This window comes from Monopterus albus, unplaced genomic scaffold (genome assembly GCF_001952655.1).
Source record: "Monopterus albus unplaced genomic scaffold, M_albus_1.0 scaffold11.1, whole genome shotgun sequence".
NCBI lineage: Eukaryota > Metazoa > Chordata > Actinopteri > Synbranchiformes > Synbranchidae > Monopterus > Monopterus albus.
Window position 1 is genome coordinate 2,959,900 of NW_018127891.1, and position 10,542 is coordinate 2,970,441.

Genomic DNA, 10,542 nt, shown 5'->3' on the forward strand with positions numbered 1-10,542 from the left:
TGCTGACACTTTCTCTCCCTGCTCTGATTTTTGGGTTCACACCTGCACAAAGCAACAACCAGCGTGTATTTGTTTGTGTATATGCCTGAAAGTTGTCCTTACTGCAAGTCAAGCATATGTGTGTGTGTCAATAGTAGGGAATATTAGACACACTCAGACACTCAGCAGATGAAAGCTTTGCCAATACTCTAAGTCCCCTGAGGGTCATGGCAATATTGATGTGACCACTCATGTATGTGTATGTGTGTGTGCACATGCATGTTGCCAGCACATGTCAGTAAGTGTACATGCATGTGTGTGTTGTATTTGTCACTTCTGAAGTCCAACAGTGTACAAGCAGGTTTGCGCACATTGAAACACACCAGTAACCTCCAACCATTGACCTCAGACCAGCTCATTCTAACATCCAGTACTGGGAGTGTGTGCTACCCCCCCCCCCCCCCTCACTGGGTGGGGTTGCGCTTGTCTTGTGTCTCTGACACCTGGGAGGTATATGTGACAGAGTGGAGAGGCGCTAGAAGAGGATGAATAACTGACCTATCACATCCCCATTGACTGAGTTAATTAATATAAGTAGAGCAGGGAATTCTTAGCTCACTTTTCACTGTATGGATTTGCTGTCTCCTCACATTTGGTATGTTTTATGTCTATTCAATGCAAATCCAATGTGTTTCGAACCACTGCCCGATCATGACAGCTAATTTTGGTATGTGAGCTTTTTTGATAGGGGTGATTTTAATTGTGCCATAACACAGGCCCTCAGTGTGGCTGATATATAATCTAACCTGAACAGATGTCAAATTGAAGCAGAGTGAACTGTTAAAAGGCTCACAGTCTATATATTATATTTCATCTTGAAGCTGCTTTGCTTGTCACCTTCGGTGCATCCTGTAGATTTAATAAAGTTTAAAAAAGATGTTTTTAATTGTTCAGAAATAAGAGGAGAGATCAGATGAGGTTCTTGTTGGCAGAGAAATGAGGAGAGGGAAATAGTGAGAGAAAGAGTGGTGGAACCAGGAGGAAGGACAAGGAAATCCACATAGACTCTCAGACTCTCTTATACATGCAAACACTTCTTTGTGGGTGTGAAAGACAAGAGCGCACGAGAACGAGGGGGGGGGGGGGGGGGGCAACAAGAGCGAACAAGGAAGAAGAAGGTGGGAAATGGAGAGAAAAGGAGGGGAAAGAGAGCAAGAAAGAGCTCTACTGCCTAGTCTTAATCTGAGCTGTTCTGATCAATAGCCCATTTCCCATTGTTGCCAGAGCTGTTCGATCGCTACACCACGGAATTAACACACCCACTTTAATCTAGGGGGAGAGGAGTGAGGGGAGGGAAAGGAGAGGGGGGAAGGGAAAGGGGGGAGGAGGGGGTTAAGGGGGTGATTGGGGAGCAGCTGTGGAGGCATTCTCAAATGAAATCAAATCTAATTGTTATCACTGTAGCTGCTGCACTTATTACTACCACTGTTACAATTATCCACCCACTATATAGCGCCTTTTTCTTCCTCTTATACCCTACACCATGCGATGTAAACTGGACATAAATAATAGGAATTAGTGTTTATTTGTTTCATTTTGCTGGCTGTAGATTGGATTGGTTTGAGAAGTTGGGAAGTCGGGGGGTAGCTTTATGGTGGGGAATGCTCGGCTCACTCCTTGGTGACGGGGAATTAATTTTGTGGTCAGGTATACTGTACCAGACACACTAACATCTGGCCGTCTCTGTTACTGTTTTAATGGAATTTCATAAGATAATACTGTTATGTTACAAGAATGTGTTCAGGCTAGTTACACGTGGAATGGCTTGTTCTGGTGGCACCAATAAGCCACCATCTTTCCTGCTAGTCATAGGTTTTTTGTGTGTTGACAGCTAAAAGTACAAACACTACAGTGGTCTAGATGGTTTTGGTTTTATGTGGCCAGGGGATGCAAGTCTCTGAGGTTTCTTCTTCAGTGGAGGTGAACTGAAATTCAAATGTGGTGCTAAAAGTAATTAGAAGTTACAAAATTCCACAGCCAATGTGTCTTTGCAGAAATAAATGGTAGCTACTTAAGGCAACCCAGACCTCCTTGTCAACATGTGAAGCAATTCTATTCACACTATTTGTTAGCAGGAAATAGTTCACAGTATCGGGACTTTGTTTGCCAGTGGAACAGGCTAGAACAGGTACTCACAAACACGAGCACATTACACCTATTCTTGCTTCACTCCATTGGGTCCTGGTACATTCCAGATGGCTCTGCTTCCTCTTTTAATCCTCGATGCTTTTGTATGCGTATGTTCCCACTAGAATGCTTGGGCTGAGGGACTAGATGCTTCTAGCTTTCCCGAGGGTCCGACTAAAATATGCCATTTCACTTTTGGCTCCTACTTTTGTCAAATAACTTTCCTCTGCGTATTCTGGTGGCATCAACTCTCTCTGTTTTATAATGTCAACTTACAACTGATTCCCCCCCCCCATTTCTAATCAATGTTAGGCTTTAAGTCCGGATCAAACAGCTTATAATTTTGTTTTCTGGGCCTGGGGTCCCAGTGCCATTTAAGATTTATGGTGATGTCTGATCCTTCCTTTTGTATAGCACTTTGGCTATCTTCTTGTTGATTTTAATTGTGCTATATAAATAAACTTGACTTGAAGTGACTTGACTAGTGGCACGGCCTTACGGCTGGCAATGTCCATCACTTTGGCCCAGAGTGAAAAATGTCACTAAGCATGGACCGTAAAGTAAGTAAAGCTCAGGTGAAACAAATTCCAATGATAGCTCGGTTCCACCAAGAGTTCCAGTAAGCCATGGCAGTGAGCCAGTACAGTGCAGTAACAGGACTCTGAAATTTGCTTTTAACATTATCAGCTGAGCTTTTCCTGCTATAATTAACTATTTAATGGAATGCCATGAAATTTTGCATAGAGATCAATAATGCTTAGGTGATGAAGCCAATGATTTTGGTAATTATCTGACGTCATCTCTGGCAGCACCAGCTGGTTTACATTTACGATTTTTGGTAATAGATCCCCAAAGCTATTGGAAGGACGTCCATGTACTTTGGTACACACGGTTCATGTCCTCCTCAGGATGAACTGTGATAAATTGAATGATCCCTTCACTTTTCATCTGGAGCAACCATCAGGTCAAAAGTTCTATTTGGCATTTATGATCAAACACCAGCAAAATGAAAAGCATTCATTCCCATTAACTTCCGCTGTACTCTGTGTTTATTGCTAATCAGCATGTTAGCATCATCACAGTGAAAATGTTTGAACCTTAAAATTAAACACCACTGTGCTTAAGTACAGTCCCAGTGTGGCTCTTGATAAATGTAATTTTATAACACTATGGGCATCCAGTTCTCCTCCACTGCACTAGGTCAAAGACATACAATCTGGGCAAATGAAAACAAACTATTTACATTACTAAATGCTGTTCTAAAGGTATGTGAGAAAGTATGTGTTTTTTTATTTTTGGCTGAACTGAACTTTTAACATTTTAAACTCTACAACAAATATACCTCTAATTCTGTTTTCAATTTACTGTGTTGCAAAGACATGGCTTATGGTCACTTGAAAATCATACTGGGTACAATAATGTAAATGCTTTATCATAAATACGTCACCAGCAGGTGTGATTTCTCTTTGTCCTCACAATCTTCAAATGATCTTGGCATGTACAGTACACAATGAGCCAAAACTTTATTATCACTCATAGTTGAAGAAAACAATATTGATTATCTTGTAATACAGAGTATGTAAGGTCTGTGATATATTAAGTGATCAGTTGGTTTTATAGCCAACGTGCAGAATGAGGGAAAATTGGTTAGGTGTAAAGACATTAAGAAGGGCCAGATTGAAATATGAAACAGCCAGGCTGCTCCCAGTCAGCACTGGTGAGTTCACTAACAGTGGTCTGAGGAGGAACAACCCATGAACCAGCAACAGGGTGTTTTGGGCTGTGCTGGAACAAGTTTAATCTTCAGCAGCTCCGACTCGCAACTTCCAGGATTTAAAGGATCTGCTGCTAACGCCATAGTGCCAGATACCACAGGGCACCTTCAGAGGTTTTGCAGAGCCGATACCTCTGCAGGTTGGATGTGTCATGTATATTTCTTCAAGTGAAATAAATGAAATGAAAGTTAAGATATACATACTATTTTGCTGTGAAACCAAAGAAACCAAGAAACTAAGGTCTTTTCCTCCTTTCACAACAAAGCTTTCAAACATACTGTACTCTCCTCCACTAATACTTGTGCTTCCTCAGTACCAACAAATTGTGTTAAGCTGTTGAATACTGTAGTCTACAGCTTTGGGTGTTGCTAATGGAGTCTTTGCTTTACTGCCTTCCACTGACAGAGCTGGAGGGTAAACATGGCAGAGAGGCTCTTCCCCACTACCTACAGTGGGGCAAATAAGTATTCGATACACTGCTGATTTTCCCAGTTTTCCCACTTACAGAGAATGGACAGTTCTGTAATTTTCATTGTAGGCACACCTCAACTGTGAGGGACAGAATCTACAAAAAAATTCCAGTACATCACATTGTTAGATTTTTAAATAATTTATTTCCATTTTATTGCATGAAATAAGTATTTGATCACCTACCAACCAGCAAGAATTTGGCTCTCACAGACCTGTTAGTTTGTCTTTAAGAAGCCCTCCTATCCTCCACTCATTGCCTGTATTAATTGCACCTGTTTGAACCCGATACCTGTATAAAAGACACCTGTCCACACACTCAATCTATCAGACTCTATGGGCAAGACCAAAGAGCTGTCTAAGGACACTAGGGACAAAATTGTAGACCTGCACAAGGCTGAGATGGGCTACGTGAGAACAGCTTGGTGAGAAGGTAACAACTGTTGGCTCAATTATTAGAAAATGGAAGAAATTCAAGATGACTGTCAATCTCCCTCGGACTGGGGCTCCATGCAAGATCTCACCTCGTGGAGCAAAGTCCCTCTGCTCAAGCCAGCACATGTCCAGGCCCGTCTGAAGTTTGTCAAAGACCATCTGGATGATCCAGAGGAGGCATGGGAGAAGGTCATGTGATCAGATGAGACCAAAATAGAACTTTTTGCTATCAACTCCACTCGCTGTGTTTTGAGGAAAAAGAAGGATGAGTACAATCCCAAGAACACCATCCCAACTGTGAAGCATGGGGGTGGAAACATCATGCTTTGGGGGTGCTTTTCTGCAAAGGGGACAGGACGTCTGCACTGTATTAAGGAGAGGATGAATGAGGCCATTTATTGTGAGATTTTGAGCAACAACCTCCTTCCCTCAGTCAGAGCATTGAAGATGGGTTGTGGCTGGGTCTTCCAACATGACAACGACCAAAGATCTGGAGAAGACCTGTATGGAGGAGTGGGCCAAAATCCCTGCTGCAGTGTGTGCAAACTTGGTCAAGAGCTACAGGAAACGTTTGACCTCTGTAATTGTAAACAAAGGTTTTGGTACCAAATATTAAGTTTTATTTTTCTATTGTATCAAATACTTATTTCATGCAATAAAATGGAAATACATTATTTAAAAATCTAACAATGTGATTTTCTGGAAGTTTTTGTAGATTCTGTCTCTCACAGTTGAGGTGTACCTACGATGAAAATTACAGAACTGTCCATTCTTTGTAAGTGGGAAAACTGGAAAAATCGGCAGTGTATCAAATACTTATTTGCCCCACTGCAAGGCTACCACTCAACTTTTCCTCCAATCCACTCCACTTACTCTAGTTCTTTTGAAGTCATTTCATAACAGAACAATTTTCTCGTTAGAGCTTGGCTTTAATTGTGGGTAATTAAGCGTGCTCCAGCAGTATAGAGAGTGCTGTTCAAAGGACTGGGGGGAAATTAGCCGTAGTTCAGCTGTGAAATATGGGGTTAAGTGGGAGATGGGGAAGGGAGAGGAGAGAGCCGAGGGGGGTCAGTGACTGTAAAACAGGGGGGCATACTGTCTAAAAGGAAAGCCGTTTTGGGTATAGCAAAAGATGGGGAGGGTAGCAGAAAGAAAGTGGGAAATACAAATAGTTCTAGTAACAGACACAATTCAGAGAAGCTCAACAGGGCTGAAGGAGACACTGTGGGCAGGGCAAGAGATTACTGACGAACTGGAAGAAGATGAACAGAGGAATGAGTGGCCACAAGCTCCAAAGCCTACATTTTAAACACACTCAAAAAGGAAATAAAGAACAAGATAAAAGACAACAATGAGGAGAAAGTAATTTTCAGCATCACTTGGATGTCATCATACTGTAATCTGAGTATTTTTTGGATGCTTTAGTGCAACAACAAGTGGGCATGTTCTGTATATGGCATGATGCTGCTCACAGTGCAGGAGGTTTGAATGTAAACTTGGTACTGATAATCTGAAAAGCATTGGGGATCAGTGGGTTCTGCAGGAGGAAGGATGTGTCATCTGAGATGTATATGTATTTTACAGATACAGCATTGTATGTTCCAGCAAATATAAATGTCTTGCATACAAGAAGGATTGCCTGGTCCTTTGGGTCAAGATGTTTGGCAAAATCATGCTTTTTGTCTATAGGACTTAACACGATGAAGATTTCAGGATGACTGTTAATAAATTAAGTAATCAGTAGTGTGCGGGAACTTTTTTTCCCCATATACCAGTAAATAAGATGAATGAATTCCACCCATCACCTCCTTTGAAGCAACAGAGTGTGTGCAAAACCCAGGGGTGGCACTAACTGTCACCAAGTGGATTATGGACTTTACACAGAGTGACCCCTGATTAAATGCAACACTCTGCAGAGCTGTTGCCCTTCACATCCGTTAATGTTTTTATTTGAACCCTAACAGCTATAAATGTTGGAGCGGTCATAAAGCAGAGGAGGAATGATTGGAGCCATTGACTGTACTGTCAAATGCTCAGTGGACGGGGGGACTAACTCCACTGAACCCTTTATGAGTAGTTCATCCCTCAGTGGAACCATCCCCACTGACAATAATGAACCTGTTAAAGCCCCTATAAATATTGGCTCCCATGCTTAGTGATCGTTTGAATAGCTCCGAAATAGAGCACTATTTGCAAACAAGTGGCTGGGTGTTGGAGGTGGTGCGGCTTATGTCTAATCAATGGAGGGATGCTCCCTTGCAGAGGGCCCTCACAGAGCCTTGATTAATACAGAGGTGCAGACATAATGTAGTTTGGAATAAGCACACAACTACTTTATTGATGAACAAATTATCAGTGTCAATAGGAAATGGTCTTCCAGGACTTGAATACTACTATATGGTTATAGGGATGGCCACTCAGGGAAAAACATAACAAGACTGTAGAGAAAGCCAAACATCTTCCTGGCAGCTCCAATGAGGAATTCAGATGTAAAAAAGTAGAGTCACTCTCCCCATGTTGGGTGCCGGTGTTACAGATTAGATGTGAGTTCAGGTTCTTCAAGCCCAGGAAATCCAAACATTCCCCAGTTGACAAAAGGAAGATCCTCCCATGATGAAGGGAGATATGTAGGTTTATGAAGTCTTGAGGAAAGCTACTCTGCTGCATTTCAATTGCTCAAAGGAGAATAACACTGAATGTCTATGCAGACCTTTGTTATTTGTTATCTTTATTAACCAACATAGTCAGTAAAAGACTCTTGTTGGAACAGACATAAAATGAATTTAAAAAAAAAGATGGTTTTCTACATTTAAAGGGAAATATCTCAACAGGCTACAGATCAGTTGCATTGTAAATTATTGACAAGTATTTAATAAATACAATTATTTATACATATGATATTTTTGGCATTTGTCAAATCACTATTGTAAAGAGGTTCATTTGAAACTATTAAAAACAAACAGAAAAAGTAAAACCTACCAAATGAGAGCAACTCAAAACCACAATCCATTCACACATACAACCAGTCATGCAAACTTATTTTTATGTTCAGTCATGTATGCCAGTCTACTATCAAAGACAATTTCGTAGTGAAAAACAATACATGTAGTTATTTTTTATACAATGTGTCAATGGGAAACAGACTCGTCTCTCATCTTAGGTTTAAAGCTTTCAGTACTTTGCACATCATTTGTTCTGATTCTTTGTTTTATTGTATCAAAGCTGTGTTAATCAAATACTGTATGTACTATTTAACAAGAGCAGCGGTGTTGTATTGTCACTGACTGACATTTTTCATCTGTGATTGGACACAAATGACAATCCCCATTTCCTGATATACTTAGAACAGTATAAATTCACACTGAATATTGCAATTTGATCTACAGTGTATGTGAGAAAAACAACTAGAGCTATCTCGGTTTTACAAGTGATGCTTTTGGCCTTGTGCAACATGAACTTGAAATCAATGAAAGGGTCATCCTGACAGTATCCACTGGGGCTTTATGTGAGTAGAGGATTCATGAGTAAGTGAGAATGGGAGAGGCAATTTTAATAACATTCACATCGACTATCAGTGCAGTATTTGTTGTCTTGTCAATATCTGAGAATTTTGGTTTCCTTGATGAAGTGTAAAAGCACCTACATTTTTGGAAATTGTCATAAATAAACTGCAAATTGTGAACTATGTCAGGATGTAAGAAAGCAGACTAATCAAGGGTGTTATCCATATAGTGAAAGAGCCTATCTGACCTTGACCTCTTGGGTGCATCCCCTTATTTTGTAACTGAAAGGAACATAAACTCAACCAAGCATTATATGAGTTTACAAAGTCAGCCTCCCATTTTGTAACAAAGCAACAGCTCCAATGTGTGTATCAGCTGACCATCAAAAATTAGTCTGACTGCTGCACTGCTCTATGTGCTGGGAAGAGACTTCTTCATAATCACAAATACCGAGCACACGACCCGGAAATATGATGAAACTCTCTTTTATCCGACCATCTAGTTAAACTTAATCACATTTGAGATACAGAAATTAAAACGGTAAATGTGATAGATTGTTTCTGCACCACAATACACAAAGGATGCACCACATATGCACATGCTCTTGTGACTACTGATACCAACTTAAAATATTTACTTTTAATAATTAATTGGATGTCCATGTATAACTGAGCAGACTGCAGCTGGCTGTGCTCACAGTACTGTAGTATTAATCCACACTGCCACAGCGAACCTACAAGCCATCAAATAACGGAATGTGCACGCATGCAAACCTGTGTCGTCTTGAGTTGGACAACTTTTCCAAGTAAACATTCTCATTCCCCCAAGTTCGTGCTTCACTCTTAAACTTTTCATCTCACATTTGTCACCAAGCTCTCTCCTTTCCAGTCCCCGAAGCCGCAGTAGGATATAAATCGCAGATGCAACGCACAAACACGTTTTCACTTTAAAGCAGAAAGCTTGTAGGAATTGTTGCCGATCTATTTTTGCAGAGAGACGTTTTGCTAACTGCGCACTGTTCGACAACTCTCCGGCGCACAATCGTACATCAATCAATGTCTGCAGGAGGGGCGCATGTTTCCCTCTCACCATTATGTTTCTCATGAGAATCTTGTTTCTCTCGGACGCGTTTCTCAATTATTCATGCCACTTGTCCATAACAGAACAGGAAAGTAAGATGCTTACCTTCACCGATGCACCTTCATTGACTTGACCAGCAGCTCCCACCTGGGGCGTTGGGAATCCTGTGTGCAGAGGACTGATGGTAATCGGGACAATTTAACAGATAGGACTGCGCATCCTTCCTCTTGCATTAAAGTACACTAGTGAAGAGTTACACTAGCATGATCTCTGAATAGCAATGTGAGTAAATACCGCCCTTAGGGGGGATACAGAAAAAAAAATCAAGATGGCTGAGATGAGGGAAGCAGCGCGCAGGACGAGAGAAAAGTTGTCCTCGGAGCAGCAAAAAGTTCACAGGGGGGGAAATGGACTCCACTGCCACCTGCTATTTTCCGAAACTCGTATGATGTAGTTTGCATGAGCAAAGAGACCAAAGCTTATAAAGGGAAGCAAGGAGGCACAGGCAGGTATGAGGGGAGAGAATGCAAAGGGGAGAGATCCAGGCGCAGGGAGTGATGAGAGCACACTGAGAGGGGGGAGGAAAAAGAGGTGTTGAGTCTGAACCTCCACCTCACATCAACCCGACTGCATTTAAGTTTCCATCAGCCGCATACTGCTCTACATGTGTTCCTGTGGACGTGAGACAGAAAATAGACCTGCACAGTGAAGAGACCGCACAAGGAAAATATATGTAGACGGCTGGTGGCCAGAAAGCGGATCGATCAGGTTATAATTTTGTCCAAAGTCGAGGGAAAATAAAGTTCATGGAGGAATGAAATTTGAAAGCAGATGGCGAATCCCGTCGCTCCTAAATAAGATTCGATCTTTGGGAATGGAGTGTAGATAATATTTGGTTGGACGTTTGATGAAAATGACTGATTTTTCATTTTGGACAGGTGGGGGTAGATGGAGTGCGGGAGAGGGGGGTTGGGGCAGTGTGGAGGTGACAGAGGATGGATATGATGTGTCTAGGGACAGAAACTAAACTTGGGAGAGTGTTTTTGCCCCCTTCAGATTTCATCCAAGGATCTCATCCCCATTCTCCATTTGCCCCCGGTGCGCACATAAGACCC

General features: G+C 41.6%; 1 protein-coding gene across 2 annotated transcripts in view; it reads right to left on the reverse strand.

The window, feature by feature from the left end:
• Positions 1 to 10,542, reverse strand: part of erfl1 (Ets2 repressor factor like 1) — an 84,623-nt gene that overhangs the window by 62,063 nt on the left and 12,018 nt on the right. The window contains exon 1 of one of the 2 annotated variants that reach the window (XM_020590178.1): positions 9,533 to 9,734. The exons of the other annotated variant lie outside the window; for it this stretch is intronic. The gene's annotated coding sequence lies outside the window, so the exon portion shown is untranslated. Of the gene's footprint in view, positions 1 to 9,532; positions 9,735 to 10,542 lie in introns of those variants that run through there. 2 annotated transcript variants of the gene reach the window in all.